Source organism: Tympanuchus pallidicinctus, unplaced genomic scaffold (assembly GCF_026119805.1).
Source record: "Tympanuchus pallidicinctus isolate F22 unplaced genomic scaffold, pur_lepc_1.0 scaffold5, whole genome shotgun sequence".
Lineage (NCBI taxonomy): Eukaryota > Metazoa > Chordata > Aves > Galliformes > Phasianidae > Tympanuchus > Tympanuchus pallidicinctus.
Genome location: NW_026294769.1, coordinates 14,292,773 through 14,316,854, shown reverse-complemented (window position 1 = coordinate 14,316,854; position 24,082 = coordinate 14,292,773). Strand labels below are relative to the sequence as shown.

The 24,082-nt window shown below is 40.6% G+C and overlaps 1 protein-coding gene across 16 annotated transcripts in view; it reads right to left on the bottom strand.

Moving 5' to 3' along the window:
• Positions 1-24,082, bottom strand: part of LOC128091440 (poly(rC)-binding protein 3-like) — a 479,014-nt gene that overhangs the window by 123,200 nt on the left and 331,732 nt on the right. For 4 of the 16 annotated variants that reach the window (XM_052704589.1, XM_052704590.1, XM_052704587.1 and 1 more), the window contains exon 1: positions 16,972-17,183. The exons of 4 other annotated variants lie outside the window; for them this stretch is intronic. The gene's annotated coding sequence lies outside the window, so the exon portion shown is untranslated. Of the gene's footprint in view, positions 1-16,971; positions 17,187-17,268; positions 17,370-24,082 lie in introns of those variants that run through there. 8 more of the 16 variants (XM_052704588.1, XM_052704592.1, XM_052704593.1 and 5 more) reach the window with 4 other exon arrangements.

The window sequence follows — 24,082 nt, the reverse complement described above, 5'->3', positions numbered from 1 at the left end:
GGCTGGGCTTTCGAAGTGTTGTCTGCAGCTCTCTGCTGAAGCCAAAAGCTCTGCAGACTCACATGCCTTCTTCTTTCCCAGGACCCAAAAGACTTCATGCTCAGCCACTGCATAGGGCAGCTAGTGAATAATGCCTGGATGTCTTTTCTTACAGGTTTCCTTCTTGTGGGTTGTAGCCATCCAACAACCAACCCAGGACAAGCAGATCATGACTCCATGTGCCAAAGATAGCTGAGGCCCAACTAGATTCAGGGCATGTGGCCCAGCATGTGAGCGTCCAAAACCTGCACCACAGGCCATGAATGCAGTATGCCTGGCCTCCTGCTCCCAGGCATCACTCATGTCTCCTAACCCCTCCCAAGCTCTTGTGATGGATGTAGACTTCTTCCCTGATATCAGGCAGATATGCAGTCATGATGGACAGTGCTTCCTGAGGATTTAAAGAAAGCAATATTACCTTTATGCAATACTTGGATTATACACTGCTGGGAGAGGCTGAAAAATGCAAAGAAGCAACTACAAGTTTATAGAACTTTTTGGGGACTAGCAGAATCCAGAGTGTCACAGAAAAAAAGTCAAGTCATACAGAAGGCTGACTTATTTAGGGCTTGAGATAGCCCACAAAAAAAGGCTGGGGATAGACAGAATAGAAGCAATATATCAGATCACATCTCCTTGATCTAGAAAAGAGCTTAGAGTATTTCAAGAAATGGCCAGATGGTGTCGCCTGTGGATACCCAAGTTTGGATTAATGGACAAATCCCAGAATGAAACTGTTCAGGGGCCAGGAGTTGCTAGAATGGACTCCAGACTGTCAAAAGGGATTTGACACAATAAAAACTGCTCTCATGAGTGCCTTGGCTTCAGGCTTTCTAAATCTGATGAAGCCTTTTGAATTTTATGTGCATAAAAGAGAACATCAGGCTCTAGGAATACTTGCTCAGAATTTGGGATAGCAACTAAAAATATACCTTTGGTGTGATACATGCACATGGTGCAATTTGGAAGGAGAGGGGATTATTAACATCACAAGGAAATCCTATAAAACACAAGGAATAAATTTTAAGATTGCTCGAAGCAATGAATAAGCCAAAGGAAGTGGCAATGCTGCACTACAGAAAACACCAATCTGGACAGACTAATATAAACAGAGAAAGTCAACAGGTTGATGAAACTTCAAAAAAGAACAGCTCTATTTATAAGAACAGCAGCTTTAGTCCCCGAAAGAACTTCTAACATAAACATTCCCGAATATACAGAGAAGAAAAACAAACTTAGTATTAGAATTGTGTAATGTATGCAATAGGCATCGATATGCTAAAAATCACTAAAGGTATTACACAAGGATATGAAACTTGTTTGAGAAACAGTCCAAAAGAGGTCCTTACCAGGAGATGTGAAAAAAAGCCTCCTATCCCAGAGTCACTGGCAGGCCGATTTTTCAGAACTACTAAATACTACTTTTTTTTCAGAACTACTAAAATACTAATTATAAATAATTACTGGTGATTGTTGATACCTTTTCAGATTGGCCAGGAGCTTTCCAGTGTTGTACCAGCAAAGCTAGAAAAGTAGTCAAATTGCTTTTGAAAGAAGTAATACCCAAGTTTGAAGTTTCTGAAGGATCATCATCAGTACGGGACCCATTTTGTAGCACAGGCCATTCAGGAAGTTTCAAGATTTTTGCAAATTAAATGGGATTTACACATTCAGTGAAGACCACAGTCTAGTGAAAAAGTAAAATATCTTGGCTATTGGTGCTATCTAGTTAACCAAGGACAACTGCTTTACTGGAAAACTGTCAGGAGGAAAACTGCTCAGCTTGCTCTTAGGTGACCACATATCACAGCATCACAGAATTGTAGGGGTTGGAAGGGACCTCCAGAGATCGAGTCCAACCCCCCTGCCAAAGCAGATTCCCTACAGCAGGTCGCACAGGTAGGCATCCAGGCAGGTCTTGAACATCTCCAGAGAAGGAGACTCCACCACCTCCCTGGGCAGCCTGTTCCAGTGCTCCGTCACCTCACTGTAAAGAAGTTCTTGCGCACATTTGTGCAGAACTTCCTATGCTGCAGTTTCTGGCCGTTTCCCCTTGTCCTGTCTCCACTCACCACTAAAAAGAGTCTGGCCTCGCCATTCTGCCCCCCACACCATAGATACTTATAGACCTGGATCAGGTCCCCTCTCAGTCTTCTTTTCTCGAGGATGAACAGACCCAGTTCACTCAGTCTTTCTTCATAGGAAAGATGCTCCAGGTCCTTTACCATCTTTGTGGCCCTCCACTGAACTCTTTCCAATAGATCCCTGCCCTTTTTGTACTGGGGAGCCCAGAACTGCACGCAGTACTCCAGATGAGGCCTTACCAGGGTAGAGTAGAGGGGGAAGATCACCTCCCTCGACCTGCTCTTTTTAATGCACCCCAGGATGCCATTGGCCCTCTTGGCCATAAGGGCATACTGCTGGCTCATGGCCAACCTGTTGTCCATCAGGACACCCAGGTCCCTCTCCGCAGAGCTCCATTCCAGCAGGTCATCCCCAAACCTGTACTGGTGAACATGAACAAAAAGAGTAAGGAAAACAACCCCCAAAGGACCACCAAGGGCTGTGTAAGACCCCTGAGCAATCCTGCACAGGCACAGTCAGGAAAGTAGCCAAAAGGAAATGGAGTTCTTAACCATATGAATGCATAGGTAGTAGGTGGTGCTTCTGTATTAGATGGTGGAGTACATGGGAATTCAATATATAAATAAGGTGAAGAAACTTGCATTGTTGTGCTTAATTTGTGGAAAACTTCTACCAGCATTTGGACCTGAATAAAAAGCACTATCTCTGGAGAGTGTGGGAACTGGGCACACCAGGTAACGAATCTGCTTTACAGACAGCACTGCCTCCCAGACAGCAAGGAAATGTATAACTAGGATAATTGGCTCCTATTCAATCTAACAAGGTTAATTTATTACAACGTAAGCAAACCCAGTGCATGTCACTGCTCAGATCTTGAAAAGAAAACCTGGTTTGTTTGCAAACACACAGACAACTGCTGGTCAGCAGTAGCTGTAGTTGCATTTCCAGCACTGGTGGGATAAATGGTCATTTCTGCTCATCTCAGAAAGCAGCTACTTTGCACAGAGCAACTGCCTGCACTTGACAGACTTATCAGTGTGGGCAGCTCAGATTTAAAAAGAAAAAAATAAAAATAACTAACAACAAAGCAAACCCAAACCCAGCATCTATTCTTTCTTACTGATAACGTGACCAAAAGCAGCATGCTGCCTGCCTTTGCCTTGCCTATCAACAGTGTTGTAACAGCCTATAAATATACCAGAGCTGCATACTTGTGGTGAGGAGCCCACTCAGGCTCTCATCCCATTCTCTGGCCTCATCACCAGATGCCAGACAGCTCTACAGGATTGCAACGGCACTCCTGGGCTTTTGTGGACCAGGGTAACATGGCAGCATCATTTGTTTCGGAAACAAAACAATGTTGAAAGCTTCAGCTGTATAACAGGAATATAACATAACAGGAATGAAATGGTGTCTTTTTATTTCAAGAAGCTGCTATCCATACATATCAGTCTTCCAAGGCACATTTTTCTTCTGCTGTTTATGTACTACAGCAAACTCCCAGAACAAGCCACTTATCTTGAGTTATGCTAAAAAAAAAAAAAAAAATTAAAAACCCAATAACCTAAACTCAGTGACTCATAGAACATCCCCACACAGCCCAATGCCACCCTTCAGTTAACAGGGACATCAAGGGGATTGAAGAAACCTGCTCTGAATATGGGAAAGGCAGAACAGGAACAACCATCCCAAACTTCTCTGCTCCAAACACAGTAAGGCGAGATGAACTCTATGTCTAATTGCCCAAGACAGACATTAGGAAGGAACTAGTCATTTACTGAGGAGATGGTAATCAAAGCCACATCTCTGAGGGCTTAGTGGCAATGAGGTATGAGTCAAGATTCCAGATCCAGGGCTAGAAAGATGCCTTCAAATGGCTTTAGTTCTCATTCCAAATCCTGTTATTTTCTAATTCCAGTTCAATTTCTGCAGTGAGCCCTTTCCTTGAGCTTTCCTAGGGACAACAGGGCTACATTTCCACTTCTCAGGAGTAAGTGCTCTCCCAAATCTCAGTGACTCCTAAGCTTCAGAAGGGAACACACTCGGTTCATTAGACTACTTAAGGACACTGCTTTTGGCACCAATCTTAAAGCACCTTACCCTGTAAACTTTTTTTGTTTTAAACTTACAACCAGCATAACAAAGCAGTCAGAATGGATCTGCTAGTAATTGGCAAGGACCTCCATCAGAGGAGGAAGCAGGCATCTTTTAAAGACAGCTCGCCTTATTTACCTCTAACTTAAACTGTCACAAAGCAGCACCCATGACTATATATCAAAATACTACATTATCATTTTTTTCATCTGAACATAAGCTAATTAATCCCTGAAATAAGAGTTATATGGAAGTAAAAAAAAAAAGTGGTCACAGATACCAAGGGTAGATCTGAATGGGAAGAGTATGAAACAACCAATGGTTATACAGTTACAAACAAAGTCTGTAACAGAGCATTTACATCTGGATGGGTAGGAGGGCTTGACAATCAGAACAAATAGCTTTCTTTCTATTTCTGAAACTCTAAGGTCCATTCAGGCAAGAACAATAAAAGATGTCAGTAGTGTGAGCTATTTCACACAGATAAGCAACTCTGAAAAGTAGTAAGAGGTGCTAATGTTACCCAAGGGAGAAGCAACAGCCGCAGAAGAGGAGTTAGACATGCAGAATAAATTTGGTAGATAGGACTGGGGAAATGCACATTAGGAGGCAAATAAAGAGATCTAAACACTTTCATTTATAGAAGTTACTACAGATATCACTAATAAAACCCCATAATATTTCTACATATCTTGTTCTAAGTGCAATTCATTGTTGGATCACATTGAAACAGAAGAAGTCTGGAATCCAAAATAAGCAAGTTAGACACAGTTCAGAGGTTTGATGAAGGCGGGAAGGGTAGCTGACAAGACAGGGGGACAAAATCAGTCAAGCTTATAAAAACATATATGACTCCTAAAAACAGAAACTGATGGCTTTTTGTGAGATTTATAGTACGTTCAGCAGCTGGCATTCTATGCAATTGGCTTCTTTCTGTTTTAGATTGATTACTTTGTCACTTTCTTGAAAATAAAGCTCGTAAATATGTATAAAAATGAACCCAAATCCAAATACATATCAAGGAAGGATGAATGATTTATCAAATGTTTTTAAAAGCTACGTAAGCATTAGTTTCATGGAGAAAATATCCTACATCTTCCTATTTGATTTGCTTTTGTCTTACAAAACAAAAGGGATAGCAATCCACAAACATCTGAAGCATGGTGCTGGAGAAAATAAAAAGCTGGTATTTATTTGTGATAAAGTTATTCCTACTACTATAAAAAAGTAGTTGCCTAAAAGCATCAAGTGTGATGCCATCTGAAAGTAGAGCCAATCATCGATTAAAGATTATTTTGCAAGTTTGATTTATTTTGTAGAAGTAACTCCTGGGTTTGAATGTGCATGTATCTCTCTATAAATCCATGAAGGTAATACTTCCACAGAACAAATCAATAAATGTGACCACAAATGTCATATGGTACGTAGCTCTTATATCAATATACTGGGGAAAAAGCCCCAATCATGATATAAAATGGCTTAGATCAGAGGGGTCCTTAAATATCATTGAGTTCCCATCTCCCTGCGGCCCACTCCCTATCCTGCAATGGACCAGACTGCTCAGGACAACATCCAGCCTAGCTTCAAAGTCCTCCAGGGATGGTGCATCCACAGCTTCTCTGGGCAGCCTGTGCCAGTACCTCACTGCCCTCTGTGTAAAGAATTTACTCCCAGTGTCTAGCCTAAATCTTCCCTCTTTTATTTTAAAGCACTTTCCTCCTTAACCTATCACTATCTGCCTGTGTAAAAAGTCTCTTCTTGCTTATAAGCTCCCTTCAAATACTGAAAGGTCTCAGTGAGGCCTCTCCAGAGCATTCTCTTCCTCAGGCTGAACAAGATCAGCCCACTCCAACCTTTCTTCACAAGAGAGGCTCTTCAGCCCTTTGATCATCTTTGCAGCCTTCCTCTGGACCTGCTCCAATAGCTCCATATCTTTCTTGTGATGACTAAATACATATAAAGAAAGCTAATGTGGTATTAGAAATGGAAAATAAGATCATAAATATGAAGACAGACTAAGGAAGATAACTTCATAAAATCTAGAAAAAAGCTTTGAACAGAATACTATTGTAGTCTACAAATACCTTACAGGTAGCAATACAGATGAAAGACAAGAGTTTAATTTAGAGTCCTAGTAGAGGATAAGATGAGAAACAATTTCCTTTTGCTAAAGAAGGAAAAACTCAACAGAATATGGTAAACCAAACAACTGCAAAATCTAAGATCACATAGCTATATGCATAGGATGACATTTTCATTGAGGTGGAGCTATTCCATGCACATGGTAGTTCAAAGCAGACCAGATGAGCCTTTTGCTTGCAGCATGTGGTCTAGACTCACCGTCAACAGCCAACAGAATAGACTGGGTTTATTTTGCTGCATGGGCGCTCAATAGCAGAAATGAATTCAAAGAAATATTAAACTTCAGGATGGTCTTAATGTTAGTAGATAAACTGATCAGAAGAAGCATTTCTATTTTCTCTTCATTTTACGGGCAACTTGTTAATATTAATCACAGACATGAAGCAATTATATTATCTTGGCATCTGCCCCATTGCAACAGTTAAAGACAGATGTGCAGCAAGTGCCTGGGATGTGCCTCAGATTGGAAGAGAAGACTAACTCTCAATTAAATCTACTTGCAAGTTTACAACAGGACAATCTTGTGTTGTATTTGATCTTCCGCATGCTTGTTAAAACTCAAAACAATCTTTACAGTCTATCCCAAAGAACTCAGGCTGTGGGTAAATGGAATATACACTAAGCTAGCCAGTACTGTGCAAAAACTAACCAGGCTCCAATTATAAATCTGAGATAATCATTGGCTATGAATGCAGATCAGCAGTACTCCAGATTACCAAAGATTTTAAAAAAAAGAAAAAAAAGAAAATAAAGGAGAAATGGAAAATATTTATGGCTGAGAATCTCCTTTAATTCCACTTTTGTCAAATCGTGTGTGTGTGTGTGTACAACCTACAGATAAGCACGTAAATTAGGTGCTCAGTGCTTACACAAAACTACTGACTTTGACTAATTATTAATTGAACATCATTAATAAGTTAAAATTAATACAGATTAACTCAAAACTTTGTTGATTAAATACCATAAATTAGATTTATCTGAATAAGTACAGTTCAGTAACTCCATTTTATGAATGAGAACGGCAAAGGCAAAAGAGACTGTTACATACAGCAACTTTTCAACGCTGCAGAAACGAAAGCCAGTCTCACAACATGAGCTACAAAACCATTTTTGTTTATTACCACAGCCTGCTCATCTGACAGCTACAGTAATAAATGTTCTCAATGAGATGTACGCAAGTGCGCATCATTTTCCATGGCTCTCCCTCAGAGTATTGAGGATCATTAGACAAATCATCAACTTTCTGCAAGAGACATCTGCGTACTTCTCAAATTTTGACTAATAATCTCTCGAAATACAGTTTGCAACGGAAAAGATGCTTAAAGTAATCACTAGTCTGAATCTGTGAAGATGTGGAAAAAATTTGCCTTCAGCTATAGACATATTTGCAGATTAACATTACTTTCATTTTGTGGATTTTCTCTCCATTCTATCAAGCCCCACGCAGTCTTGACTCTCAAGAAAATCAAAGTACCAATACAGAACTACTTCTATGCACAGAAATGAAACCGTTTGGGTCACTATTCTCCAAAATAGGCTTGTTCATAGAATCATAGAATGGCCTGAGTTGAAAAGGACCACAGTGATCATCTAGTTTCAACACCCCTGCTGTGTGCAGGTCACCCACGACCAGACCAGGCTGCCCAGAGCCATATCCAGCCTAGCCTTGAATGCCTCCAGAGACAGGGCATCCACAACCATTCTTTTTTGCCAGAACTTCCTCAGAAAACAAAGATGAAAGCACAAATTCATTTTCTTTTAAATTTGAGTGAACGTGAACAAGTTTTATTCACTTTTCCCATATTTCATAAGCAAAAGCAGGAAATAAGTATAACACAGCTAAAACAATTTTCTTTAGAGAGACAACAGCCATGGTTTAAAGTTGCAGCTAAGTTTCCTGCTGAGAGTTTCAAATGAGTAAAAATTCATGTCTTTGAAATCAAAGTGATCAAAATAAGCATTTTGTAAAATCTATGAATCTCCACATAAGATAATTCCTCACAATCTCACAATAAAAATGCATGTATATGAAATACTTAAAATGCATTAATACATAGAAACTAGAATTGAAACACATTTTAAGTGCATGTGCAAATCTTTTATGCCTGTCTGGTGTACTCTGAAGATATTATTTAGAAATACATTCCTTTCTCTTGCAACTCAGCCTCATTCTCATCAAAAGCATCAGGTTTTTGTTTGTTTGTTTGTTTTAATTTTTAAGTAAAACCTAAGGCATAAAGAGAGAAAATAAAGGTGACATGTCATTACCAACACGGGCAATGCCAATTCTACCTACTTTATAATTTATCTCCCAGTGTGTTTGTGTGTATATATATATATATATATGCTGCTTTTAGCTTTATTGACTGCTAATAATATTCACTGGAGTTTGGATCTTTCCTATCTACTGATGGGAAAGCAGAAAGGTCACAGTGTAAAAGAAAACTCCATTTTCATGGCACTCCATTTTCAAGTTATTTTAGAAAGGTTTACATATATACGGGGTGGGCCCTTTACTTCTGGAGCCAACTAAAAACCCATCCATGTGTGAATGACCCAATGTATTAAAAGCATGGTAGAAAGCTTGTCTTTGACCCTTTCTTTGTAAAACTATGCTTGTGCTTAATTTTCAACTCCACTTTACTTCCACACACCTACTCAGGGTAAAATAAGAGTTGATTCTTAATGGGAGGTAAAACTGGCAAGAAAAAGTCACAGAGCTGTAAGATAATGAGAAGGATCAGATGTAAGCAGGCCCCAGCAAACAGAGAACCCAAAAATGATATCTAGGGATGACAACACAAAGCGCAGGCTCCAAATCCTGAAGCAGTGATCATGTGCCAGCAGGTCTGGGGTCAAGGAAACACCTAGCAACAAATTCTGCATAGATAAAACTATCCATCACAAGTGATGTAGGTCTATTTGCCTCACAAGGCAACCAAATAAACAAATAAAACCCTCCAAAAGTTAATTAAACAATTAAGTTAGGGCTACCTTCTTCACAAGAAAACTGCTAATAGAAAATTACTATAAAGACTATCTAAATGGTCTTAACTCTGCATCTTATCATCATTTCATTGAAACCAAAGACCAAGAGACTAGGAAGAAAAAATAAAGAAGAGCTACCCAACTACATTATAGTGTATTCACACAATTCACAGTTGCAAGGTGAGAGGTTCACTCATCAACTATAAAATACCATTTGCCAGATGACACTCAGTAACAGGCCATGGGTGCGATCCTAATCTGGGGAAACAGGAATGAAAACAGGTGAGCTGCCTTTACATTCAGCCACAACAGTCTTTATAGCCACTGAATGTAAGTATTTATGCTTTTAGTGTTTAAGCTAATGTGTTGTTCCCCACAGCACAACAGACAGTAGAGGAACTGGTATTGCTGAAATGACCATACCACAGCTGAAGATCAGCAGCTTCTTAGAGCAAGCTTTTTGAAAGATCAGTGAAGTCTCACAAACTCTAACTAGATATCCGTGAGAGGTTGGATACTCTGATATCAGATGTTATGTGATGATAGAGTATACAACAACAGCTTAATTTGCACTCAGGCTCTCACCGACATACAGGTTTACTACAGATCTGTGGCTAACCAGGAGGCCGACATGCAAAATAAGTCATCCAACAAAGCAGTAGGACTTCTAACACTGACTAAAGCATTCAGTAAATATGCCTTAAAACGTAACTGATCACAGGCAGATGCAACCTACTGCAAAAACTTACCATTGCACGTTGTAAGGGGATAGTCAAAGCACAGTCATTATCTTTAGACAAGCATTCACAGTGCACATGAGAGATACATGTGCCTCTGGTCTTCATTTTACCTTCCACACAGAACGATTCCTGCAGGACTCATGTATTTCAGCCTACCCTCAGAGTTCAGCTGAATGAAACCCTCAGGATTTGGCTCAACATGAGTAATAGAGGTAAATCAGAACTAAAGCGAAAACTTTAGAGACATTTTTCCTGAACTTTTTTTTTTTTCGTTTTTATTTAAAGAACAAACAGTTCATTCAGTCAACACATTTCACAGAGAGCAATAGGAAAATCTTGTGAGCATGGCTAACACGTCAGGGAAGCAATGAGCATCTTTCAACAGGTCACTTCAATGATATCTGATAAAAACATAGAAAAAGAAAGACACGCATAACTAGATATTTGGTGAAGAACACAGACAAGTCTCACATCCCTCATTACAGAAGGTAACAGCAAAAGCGTGGGAAAAAGAATCACCCCCAGCACGACAATCACAAGAGAAACCCCCAAATGCAGATGCAATTCTGTCAGTAGAGGAGGCTGCTCAGAGAGGTGCTCTCACTGGTCACAGGAAGCAGGGCTTCAGGATACTCCACCAGCATGGTTTATGCTGGAGGCTTTATTTCAGATATATATCATTCACGTGCAAGCAGAAAATTCAAATACTTCAGAAGTATTCTAAAACACAGGGTCAGCTTCAGACGTATCTGATGTTACTTACACTGAAGTAACATTAAACTTCATTACGAGCAAGATTTGAGAGCTCTTCTAATTTTTATGCTGCTTCCCCTGCCCAGCCCACAGTAAACATCATAGGATGCTCACAATTCTTAATTAACAGTGACAGTCTTTCCATTACCTACCAGGGATCTGTTTTTACAGTACGAATGCTGATGGGGAAAGGAGGGAAGGGGAAATGAAATACGTCTTTTGGTGCCTGCCTGAGGCTCTTGTTCTTCCCAGAGAAACCCAGTGGTGGAACTTCTGATGTCTCCTGCTATCAGATGGAAACCCAGATACTCAAATATCTCCAAACCAAAAGGAGCTGAGACACCAAATCTGATTCTTACTGCTCTGAATGGATACTCTTAACTTGCATGTCAGAACAGTTTCCTGCATAGACAGAAATAAAGTTTACTTCATTTTAATTTGCTCTCATACGTATAACATGCTTTAATAAAAATTAAAAAAAAAAAAAAAAAAGGCAGATAACCTTCTATATCTTTGATCATACGCAAACAAAACTCCATCAGACAGCTGAGGGATTTCCAGCATTTAATCCTGTGCTATGAAGTAATTACAGACCATGTGAAAGGTTGCTTCTGGTCCCAACATTTTTACAGCTTTTCCACTTGAAATTGCCGCTGCTGTTTCTAAAAGGTGTTTAATGTTACAAAGCAGATGCTAAAAATCTCTGTAAGCACTTTTGGGTGGATTTTGGCATGCAGCCATGCCATGCTAGGAGATCATAAAGGTATGTGCACAGTTCTCTTAATTGAATGAAATCACAGAAAAGTCAACTTCTGGTGTTCAAAGCTCATGTTCTATCTTTTTATTAGTTTATATCAGGCTCAAATGCTGAGCAGGTGCTTTACTGCCCACTAACAAGAAAAACACCAGAAAACAAGTTTAAGGTAATGAACCATCAAAAAAAATAATGGACACTGCTCTAAGCTCTTTACATCCAAATGCATTCTTTCTCTCCTGGACAGCTGAGGGAGGGGTTGTTGTTGTTGTTTGTTTTAAAAACTTTTCCTTTAGAAAAAAAAAAAAAACAAACAAACTGTTTTTTATTTCTTATTACAGAAACATCCCTGGTCTAGTCTATAAATACAGGCTATTTTTTTGTTCAGTAAAGGTTCTGTGAAACTAACAGAAATAGAGCAACCCATAATGATGCAGAAAAATGCAAATGCTGCTTTATCAATATTTTTATTACTTGCAAAATAATTACCCCCCCCAAAAAAAAAATAAAATCCTAAATAATAAACTCCTCCCCAAACCAATAAAAAAAGCAACCCCCCACATGCACTCTTGTTCTCCAAACCATCCATTTTGTGTGAGTTTCCAGGTGTCGCTGAGCTAAATCCTTCCAAGAACTGCTTCACTGCCCTTCTCACACACTTGTGCTAAGCCATAGGCTATCCGAGCTACTGGTTAGGCTGGTATAACTGCTACAGGGAATCTTTTTACTCATTTTGTAAGCCTGCTGCTTATGGATTCAAGACTGCTACAATCAAATCCTGCCACCCCTGCCCACATCCCACTCAGAAAAAAAGGCTGTTGAGGTCACTAGACTGAATCTCGATGGTCTTAACTGCCGTCCAAGAGCTCCCAGCTATGACAGCAAGCACAGATGTTTGAAGGGGTGGGTGGAATAAGAAAGTTCATCAGACTCTAACTGACCACTACAGATTCAGGAACAATGAGGTCTGATCTGAGTAGGAGTCTGGCCTATAGAGGAATGTAACTGAAAAAAAAAAAGCCTAGAAATCCTGGAAAAAGGATCATTTCATGTTGTTTTGAGTTTTGCGTAGATATTATTTCATCTTTAAAATAAAGGCAACTTTCTATATTATCAATCTTTTTTAAATTGGTCTCTCTGCTGAAAGTCTTTGAGGCTCTAAAAGCAACTGTGGATGTTGAACTGCTTGTACAATGCCAAGATGCTAGCCCCTGGCAGAGCATACAAAAGCTTCAGACCACAGGTTAGTGCAGCAAGAGGCCCCTGTGCTGCTGAGACTGTGAGACTGCCTGCAAGAAATCTTGGCATACTATTCAGATGGGAATTAGTTGACCTGAACTTCTTTTCTGTGCCTGATTGATAAATGTTAGCTACTGACAAGGTTTCACATGTGATTGAACTTACTGAACATTGTCACTGCTTTGTAACTGCTGTGAAGGCACTTGGACATATTGTCATCTCCCCTTCTCCTAAGCTTCATAATAACAAACGTACACCCTTAAGACTAGATGGATGTATATTCCCAAAGATTTCCTGCTCAATTTTAATCCAAAAGAGCTGGCATCGCGCAGGTTTAATTAAAACCTCTTTTCACTCAGCTCTTTGTTGCCTCTTGGAGTGCCTATCAATCAAGAAGAGTCACTGCAGGATGCACCTGGTGGCAGGAGGCAAAGCTGTCCCCTTCTCCATCCCCCAGACAGACATTTTTTCCTCTCAACTTCATTAACTAAATGCACTGAATAAACCTTAACATCTCAGCTAAATCCTATTGGCCTTGGATTTGCTACTTAATGCTAAAACCCAAGCGACCCATTTTTCTCCTGTTGATACTTCTATCACTGATGGCAGCCAGCAGAGAAAAGTATCCAACCTTAAAATATTTTAATGTAAGGCACAAAACAGAAAAAAATCATCATTCACTCTTTCTGCTGCTGTTCATGAACTTTACATAAGCCCTGCTTCTTGTGTCAAAACCTCCCTTGCATTTGTGCTTCACAGGCAACAAAGTGAGTCTGTTGCTTAGCAAATGAATGCAATGAATTACATTTGTTAACTGAAAGTGTGAGAAGGTCTCTTTTAAAGAGAAATGATCTCCAAATTTCTATGAAAATAAATTTCTTCCCATTCCACAATCTGCATTCATGACGTTATTACAGACGTCAGAAGACAGACACCCCATTAAATGAAAATCTTTGTGAAGCATTAACAGCAAGAGTAATCAGTGCTGTAGATTCATTTAGAGTTCCCATTCCTTACAGTTTTGCTCTAAATTGTACTAATTTACCTCACTGATATCACATACACAACAGAATTGGCTGAAGCTTATCTGAATCCCCTTACCTGCTTGTTGTCAGCCTTCCCCTATCCCGGAATTTTGCTCCTGCTCCATTGCCAAACCTTTCCTCAGCCCTTGAGAATCCCCATGCTCACTTCCTATCTTGACTTTTATCATAGAATTGAGTTGAAAGGGAATTTTAAAGGTCCTCTAGTCTTACTCCCCTGAAATGAAGAGGGACACCTAAAGCTAGATGTCTTTCATATACCCAATTCATCCTACCCATCCAGTTACAAAAGTTCCCTGTAGCAAAACTCAAGAGTTCTGGCTTCTGGGTCCATACAACTGCCCTCAATCAAATCCACCAAAACTCAACCTCTGCCAATGCCTCCCGCCCCCTCAAGACCTCATCACCTCACACTTTGCTCAGCACTGCCCTCCCAGCACCTTCCCACTATCAGATTCCTCCTTCACACTTCTTCCCCACAGGCACAGCCCCACAGCAGGGTGCCATAGCAGCTGACCCTGCCCAGCCCTGCCAGCAGAAAGGCGAGATCTGCTCTATTCCTCTGCATCCTCCTGCATCCCAAACTCCCTTAATAGCACCACCACAGGGCAGCAGCCACAGGGTTTGCCCTAATAGCACTGCCCAAGCTTTGGGGAAGACACTGGGAGGGTTTGTTTGACAGCAGCCCAGGTGGCTGTGTACTGCCAGAGCATGCAGCTCTTTGCTTAGCATTTGGTGTTTGTTGTGATTTCATCAGCCTTCCATTGACACTCAGAAGGTGGTGAAGCACTGGAACAGGTTGGCCAAGGAGGTTATGGATGCCCCATCGCTGGAGGCATTCGAAGCCAGGCTGGATGTGGCTTTGGGCAGCCTGCACTGGTGGTTTATGACCCTGCATAGAGCAGGGGGTTGAAACTAGATGGTCATTGTGGTCCTTTTCAACTCAGGCCATTCTGTGATTGTGATCTCCTTTCATTTCCCCTAGCAAGGAGAACCCATGAAAGGGTGCAAACCTCTGCACTTTGGCTAGAACAGTCTTTTACTCTCCAATTGCTCTGTGGCATGCTGCTTCAGATGCAAATAACCTGATACTCCACTAAGTGCTTTCCAAAGTTTCCCACTAGCTTTTGAAAATCAGAGGCAGCTACTCTGATTTCCTTCTTGGTATCCAACACACACAGCAGTATCTGGGGTTGACATACAGTTTAAATAGGCACAATTCACATTAGTATCAGACCTCAGTGCCCTTCAATACCAAAAGCAATTTCTGACAAGAAGAGCTGCATCCTAAACTGCCTGTTCCGTACACCCCCAGCCGTCCTGGCAAATTCCTGCCAAACTCAGAGGCTGAAGAGAAACAAGGAGCCTGGACTTTCCTTGAAAATTCTGTTATCCTAAATGAAAACAGTATTTACAAAAGACCTATGAGAAAAATCAGATCCATCATGGAAGATACACACCACAGGTTATGCATTAAGATTATTGATACCATGTCTGCCATGAGAAGGCTTTCAAATAAAAACGTGTTTTCTAACTGACCATGCACTCATATTAACATATTTCTTACTGATACAGCCAATGGAGTATTTATCATGCTTTTAGCTTCTCCAAAGTAACAATAACAATACATTCATATTGCCATGCATTATCACACCTCCCACTCTACAGATGTGTTTAAATACAGATGTGTTTAAATTAAAAAAATGTTCAAAACGGAACCAAATGGAGACCAAGAGCAATAAGGAATGGAAAACAAACAGTAAAACAAATGTTACATGCTTCAAGACTTATTTTTGCAGCATGGATAGACAGGAGAGAAATAGAAAGGACAAGTTATTTTGTAAAGGAAAAAAACGTACCTACAACAAAAAAACCCACAACTAATTCCGATAGTGAAGAAAATAGACATTTTTCTTCACCCAAGTATATATTAAGAAGGTATGGAGTAATAACCATGTGATAGGCAAGTTTTTTTATTTCTCTTTGAATATCAAAGTAGAATAGTCGATACGATGTGTTTGTTAAAGGCTTTATGAGTGGTTAAGCCTCATCTTTTCAATTTATTTTATTTATATACTTCTTGAGCTCTTTGTAACTTCAGTATGGCCCATTCCTGGATTCCATTGTCAGTGTTCCTCAGCGATAGGTCACGAGCTGTGTACTAAGAACCTCATTAGGGATAAGCAGTGGACAAGTGGATTACCAGCTCAAGTCCACTTCTTACTATTTTTCCATTTCCAAAACATTGTACAGAAGAAAAAAGAAACCCAAGACCTACAGTTAGATGGGATGGTACGCGTACTTCTCACATCAAAATTCTTTTCTAACATTTTAAAGTCAACGTGCAAGCTCATTTCCAGCTACGGCTGGATTTCGCTGTGTTTAACTGAGATCTGCTAAGCGTTCTGTTAACACACTATCTGAACCTTATTTTGTTTTTCAAGTAGGCCTAGTAGAGTTATCATGAACACAAATAATAGAATTTGCACGTGAAACATAACCGCTTTCTGGTTAATATGACTTCATAGCAGATGTGTTAAAGACATTGAAATATAGTTTTTGGTGCAGACTCCTTGCGTGCTTTAATATTACGAACTATTTGAGGCATGGAGTCTAGAAACCCCTCACTGCTGTTACCATGAAGCTAGCACAAAGTTCGTAAGTTTTCTTCAAGCAACACACACCGAAGTTTCACTTTTTCTCTCCCTGTTGCACACAGAACTACCATACAGCTGTTCGCTCGGGCTGTTAAAACCACCAACTCCAAATAGCCTCCAGAAACATTAGCAGCTAAAGAGAAAGATGCAACCTCCCTGGCTAACACCTTGAAAACGCGTGAAAATAATGCAGCTCTGTTGCTTTTGACAGTATTGCTGGTTTATAGGACGTCAGAAACTTCGCAGCCTCTGCCTTGCTAATCCTTCACAACCCCTGCGGAGCGCACAGCCAGCTCGCGCACCTCCCGATTTCGCCCTAAACTTACAGAGAATAATTATCAGGGGGTAGGGGTTGTGGTAAAGGGAGGCGGACAAACCTCCGAAAGATACCATCTCCTTCAGATCCGCAAGCTGCCGGCTCAGGCGGAGTTACTCACCCAAGGGAAGCGTACACTTTCCAGCTGACAATCCCTAAAACATATTTCAGCGCAGCTCACTTGCCCGGACGACGAGCCGCTCGCACGAGCCCCATCTCCACCCGAAATCACTTCCAATTTGCCACTCGAAATCTTTCAGCGACTTCGCCCTCCGCCGGTCCGCCCTGAGCAGCCAGCGCTCGGCGAGCAGCGCGCCCAACTGCCGAGAGCGCCACTCAGACCCGCGCCCAGATTCAGCAGCACGCAACAGCCCAGCGCGGCTCTGGCAGGGAGCTCAGCGCCCGCGGCGGTACCGACCTGCGGAGCGGCAGCGACCGCGTCCCTCCGCCCGTCTCCGAGCCCGAGCTTGGACAGATGGCCGGCAACGCGACCAGAGCGAAGCAAAGCCTGGTTGTTGTTTTTTTTTTTTTTTTTTTCTCTTCCTCTCCCTCTTCTCTCCTTTTTTTTTTTTTTTTTCTTTTTTTTTCCCCTCCCTGCCTCCCCTGGCTTAGCCCCTGGCAGATAAACCCGAGTCAGACACAGCGCGCTCACAACACCCCCTCCACCAATCATTTCAATTAGTGCCACATGAGAGGAGCTTCTGCCCAAAATCTGCTTAAGAAAGGGCCAGAGGGCAGGGCAATCTCCTTTGCTCGACAATGACCAGAAGCTGCTATAAATATCCAAACAAAAGCACTGTCAAGGCCGGGAATGTCACATCCTAATGTGATAAAAATTGTAAAGGTTCAACTTATACCAGAAGGAAAAATTAAAATTAAAAAGAGAGAAAGATAAAAAGCGACCACCACCTTCCTACCCTCTCCCCCAACACATAACCTTGCAATATGTTATCAGAGTTGTATGTTCCCGGGTGCCAAGTTATTATGTTTTCCAGGTCCCGAGCAGCCTGCTCACGATCCTTTTGTGACAGCTGCATGCTAATATTTATAGGTACCCAGCTCTGTGCATCTTATATAACCCAGCGAAGTGACCAGAGCTGTCCAGGGGTAGCTTTCAGCCCCACAGATACATTACATCAAATAGCATAAGCAACGGCTACTCCTAATTAAAGCATCAGCAATAAGTTCTCAGTATGTGAATAAATGTATCGCTGCATTAATGAAGTACAGTCTTGGGTGCATTTGATCTTTAAGGTTCCTTCCAGTCCAAGCCGTTCTACAATTCGTATCAAAAGTGGGGGCTTGCATCTGATTTGATCTAGATGTTTTACACCAACATATTCCAACGCTGCAAGTGATGATAAAATCTGGCCTGAACTTTCCAAATGTGCAGTGAGAACTGAAAACTAATCAGGAACCACATTTAAGAACACACACGAAAACTGTGTGTGTTCTGATCTATCTTCGATCTAGTAGAATGTCTCCATAAGCAGATCCGGGACCTAGAGCTTGTGCAACACTTTGCAATGTCCTTGTTTGTGCTGTGTGAGCAGCTGGGCGCTGCCTGCTCCTGCACAGGGAGGGCAGAGCAGCAATAGTGCATTGTTTTCATCCTGTTTGACTGCCTGTAACCTCAACAGTGCCTTTGAGATAGTAATTACTAGCCTGTTGGTGGCAGGATGAGAACATCTAAGTTGATCGCAGTGGAAGCTGACTATCACTGTCCCCTTCTCCCCCTCACATACATTCCCAGATGTCCCTCTACATCTTGTGTCTCAAGGGACATACACGTATATGTAAAAGTAGTTAATCCTGTTGCTAATATGGCTAACCTCATGTTCTCTTATAACTGAGATGAAAGCCATCTGAAATTATCCCTGTTTCCTGTGCTCACTTTACACCAACTCAGTAATAAATTTCTCTTTCACTGCAAATAAATGCTATTTTCACTGTTCCATTCCCGTGCCCTCCTCTGATCTTAACTTGTTTGTCCTGCCACACTGTGCACTGCTTTCTCACACCAAAACCATTCACATACAGGCTTATCCTCAAAGCACCCTTATCTTCAAAGGATGTCCAGAGATAGTTTTTGCTGCTTTACTAATTCCCTGAATTTAAGTATATGTCCTACATAACAAAGAACCCACGCTTAGCAGACATCAGTGGAAGAAACGCATTTAAAAGACATGATATTTAAGTGACGCTCATGCAAAACGCCTGCCTTAGAATTGCAGACACAGGCACAGTATGAACAAAACTGCCCGCAAGATTTCCAGACTTCCTAGTTTAGCAGGGAGAGAAATATTCTTTCTTTTAACAAAGAGCTTTCAGTCAGCCAGAGTGCACACATGCAGAACAATAACACTACACAGACAATACTGACCGAGCATTGTCGGCTGTGGCCACCAGCCCACAGACTGACAAAGCTCTTGCTGAGAACGGGGCTGTGCGTGGGGTGAGTGAAGCAGAGACCCCTGATGTGGTGCAGGCAGGGGGAAGCCTGCATAGCTCAGCAGACAGGTATTGTGAGATGTGCAGCTGTATTTGCGAGGCATCGCAATATCGATAGTAAATCCTGCTCATTCCCCATTCGGCTGGCTGATCTTCATATAGGGGCCTGCATTCACTTCCAATGGAGCCAAGGTGGGGGTCTCTGCTGTGACAGCATGGACATGCCTCGTGTTGCAAATACATGAACTGGATCTTCACCGAAGGGAAAATATCCCTGTGAACCACAACAAAACCCCTTCCAAGAAAGCAAAAAAATTATTTTTAGAGCAACAAACATACTTGGGAAAAAGATGACATGACTTAAACAGAGGTATAGCTGCAACTGAGGGAAAAGACAGCAAAAATAAGTCACTAATGGAGTGAAATATAATACTGTGTACATCATACAAAATTCTAGCCAGCTGGGCAGGTGAATAAACTGGCAAAACTGAGCTGCTGATGCCAGAAGTGAAATAAAAATATTCTTCTCTGAATCTTTGGTGGTTTTTGTGTCTTCTACTTCTTGGAACAGCTATCATTACAGAATTCAGAGACAAGGGGACACCAAAGTTTACAAAACTCACAATATTTCCTTGTCTTGACAAAAAGCCCTGTTTGATCTGTATTCACATAGTCCTCATTGTTTTTCCCAGAGGTAGCTGATTTCCCATATCAGTTCTTCCAACCTATTGGTAAAGATCAGCAAGGGAATTTTGTAACCTCATCCTTTAGGATGAAGAAAACAAGAGAAAACTGCATTTATGGAAATATGCCTTACAGAGATGTATTCGCTGCTTTTTAAGCTTATACGTATTAAAAAAGCTGTTTCTTTGTAAATCAAAATGCTGTATTTGAAGATGAGTCATTTAGTTTGCATATAATTTAGTTGATATTTACAAATTTAAAATGTTTATAAAATATTCTGCCGTTAGGTAGAGATGAGAATACTGGTTTTATAGGAGATTGTGACCACTTTCCTCGAAGCTTTACATTAACTCATGGAAATGGAAATATAGATCAAACAGACCGGTTCCCAGCATTTGACATAATTTCCCAGGGAAACAAACCTATATATGGGAAGCTATCCTCAAGCAGTGCTTGAAGTTTTCCCTTAAACACTGTTTTGTTTGATAAGTGAAAACTGACAACACACCAAATCATCTAGTATTAGTGTTCTTTTCTTTTACATGTCCCTGCTCTTGGAAAAAAATAATGGATTATGCTATTTCTTTGTCTGAATAAAATATTGCAGTTCCGGAGATAAAGATGTATTCAGCTGAGCAATTAAATAGCTAAATAAATGAATCAGCAGAGCAGAAGTGACAGATTTAATTACTGCTTAGAGCTAGGAAGGGGAACTAATTATGAGGTTCATGAACCACATGCCATTCTTTTCCTTGAGCATGTTCTTCGATTCTTCTGGATCAAGCTCTGCAAATGCAGCAACATCATGCACTAGATTTTAAAAAGGAGGGAAGAAGGGAAAAAAAAAAAAAAAAGAGCTATTCAAAATTTGGAAATAAAGTTTAATATTTGTTTGAACAAAGAATAGTCAATACCTCATTATAAAAGCTCATGTTCAATTGACTACATACCGCGAGTTGGAAGAACCTTCTGTTAAATAGATTGGCACTAAAAATGTAGTCCTCCAAAAAATCAAGGCACAATGAAGTTCACTGGATGCGAATAAACCAAAGATTGCAAGAGAGAGCTGTGTCAAGTGAGCCATAAAACATATCTCAATATCAAGTGATTAGGAGCCCTATTCATCAGACAGTAGCTGGAGCTGAGAAGACGGAGAAAGCTGAGTAGCTCTCTACCCCTTTGATTCATTCACCACAATGAGCAATGCAGCTTAAAAAAATGCTTCTGTACCACCAAATGTGAAGCCACTACCAGTGGAAAAACCCATTCCTCAGTTTCTCTTCCATTTCTTTATATTGCATTTACTTTACCATCTGAATTTCATTCTTTTTTTTTTTTTTTTTTTTTTTAAAGACGATCACTGTGAATAATTTGACCTTCACAGTAAAATTTGACCTTGCCATGCAGGACAGTCTGAACACAAGAGTGAGCTGGGTAGATGTGCTGTTCTCTAGACGTCGGTTTAAGCTCCCATTATCTGAAAAATTGTAATGGCCTAAAAGCCTGGGAAGAAGACTGAGCCAAGCACCTCCACTCCTTGAGTCAGTGGAACTTCCAATGATAGAGAAAGAATTGCCTCTGTTGTCTGAAACCCACCAGCTACTAGTTCTCCAGTGCTAAGGATGGCTTTTTAGCCAACAAGTTGTCATCTGTTAACTTGAGTAAAAGCAAATGAGTCTTACAGGACAACCCCACAAATACAGAGGTCTTCAAGTGAGTATTGGGAGGGAAAAAAAGAAAAAAATGAGGCATGTTTCACATCTTAGTCATCATTTAATGAATTAGCTAAGATGGGCTGGCTAATAGAGGCAGATATCATTTAGCCACCCTCAATTCCTGCCAAAAGCCAATATATACATATATATAGGTAATGTATTAGTGGAGGTAAAACACGGAACGCCTTTCATTCTTAGTCACTGGCTTTCTAAAATGAAAATCTTGGTGTGTTGTAATGTCTTTTTTAGCATCCCTTTAAAAACCAACATACTTCTTTTCCTAGAAATACTGCAGAAGAGACAAATAACTGCACAGCTGATTTCATACGCTGTTTTGTAAAACAATTGGAACTTCTTCCACTGATTTTGAAAATTTTTTAAAGACGGAACAATAACACAACTCATGGCTGGAGAAGATCACCATGGTTATAGCTGTGCTCTCCTACCATATCATTTTGTCAGAATGAAAATAACTGTGTCTAAACTCAGGGGTGTAGGCTGAGCAGGTTCACTGGACAATCACAAATGTAATCATCATGCAGAGTTACCACATCAGCTCTGTCTGGTTGAAACTGTTCTCTGAAGGCAGCCAAAACAAAGGTCTATTGCATCTATAAAGTCCAAAATGAAGTCTATCTTGAAAATCAGTAACTAGGCTTCCTATCTGTTTTCTGTGCCAAAGCAGATTGTATCTGCAGGGAACAGGAAGTATAAAAGATAAAGTAAAAACAGGATTAAAAAATATATATTCCTTTTTAATAGAATTACAGTTTAACTATAAAAGAGACTTTCTGCCTGGAATTCCAGTGTGGTTAGGTCAGAAGAAAACACACTTTGCATGTATGCATCCAGCAAAGCAGAGAAAGGCTAATATTAAAAAAAAAAGACACTATACCTGAAACATTGTGTACAATGAATGTTATATGCATAACATTCATACCACATGGATTTTACAGCATCTGCCATCCATGTTGATAAATTGTGATGTCTGTGGATAGCCATTAGCCTACCAGTGATCATGAATCTTATAGAACACGTGCCATTATGATAACTCATAATAGATGTATTACAATTGTATAAATAACCTCACTGAGAAGTTAAAAAGAATCCCAATGGCATGGGCAGCTAGTCAGCTGGCTGCTGAAGGACAAAGGGAGAATATGCTGTTGGTGCACAACACGTCTGATCTCAGGAGGCAAAATCAGCTGTATTTATCCATTTGACAGTCCCTGCCAGGCTGACATGGAAATGTCTATTTATGCATCTGAGGTGCAAGAAACGCGATCAACATTTTCATTTGCATTCAGAAACAGAGCCTTGAAGAAATACTGAGCACTTGGAACTGGAAATCTCTCAGAGGTGAGCTAGCCACCAGGGAGGCAGACTTTATGGATCCACATCTTCTGCACTCAGAGCAGGACAGCACAAAATAAATCCCTCAAGGGATACATGAAAGAGCAGGAGTCACGTTGTTAAGTATAGACCAGAACTGTATTCATTGTGGTTTTATTAATAACCTTTTGCTCTTAATCTTGCACTTGGATGTTTGCCCTTAAGTCTTGCTTAACGTAATTTGGCAGTTTCACCTCTCAGCTAGTCTGGCACTATGGAGAGGCAAGATGAAACAGATTGAAAGCAATACGCTTTTGGTGGAAAATGAAGGCAAAGAAGGATACACAGAGTGTCTTAAGGCATGAGTCCTGCGATGGAGTTAGAGAAGATCAGAGCTTGCAAATATTTTCCTCCTACGTTCAAAGAGTTGCTGGGGGATGGACAAGAAGAGGAAACTTTACTAGGAGGCAAGGAATAATTCTGATGGCAACGAACTAACACCTCTCGTGTAAGAAACAGATGGCAGAGAAATACTGCACAGTTCTGGGTGTCCTCTGGATTTTCAAGCAAGTTCTAATGTCATGTTTGGTTGTTATCAGAAGGTAGAAGGTCATGCCAGTTTTATCAAAGCTACCTTGGGGTACTAGGTAAGTTTCATTGTGAAGGTTTAAAATCACCCACAATTTCCTTCTTTTAAAACTCAAAGTGATTATTTCTTTATTTTTTTAGAGTGCTCTATTTCATTTTCCTGATAGTTCATTAAAGCTGGTAAGCAAGTATACAGTCTTCAGTAAAGGCTAAAAACCAATCAAGGTCCTTTACAGTAATCACAACTGAAATAATGGGAGAGCCACTGTCTAAGACAAAAGCTGAAGGAGGCATCCAGCCATGATACCCTTTGGGTTTTCATTGAGAAGGACAAGGATATCTGCATAGAAAAGTCAGATCTTGCGTACTGTTGGAGCAGCTGTATTTAAGAAAAAGCTGAAACATGCCAGAAATAGGGGGACCAAGGAAGCAGGTGAACAAGCCAAACAGCCGTCCTTCAAG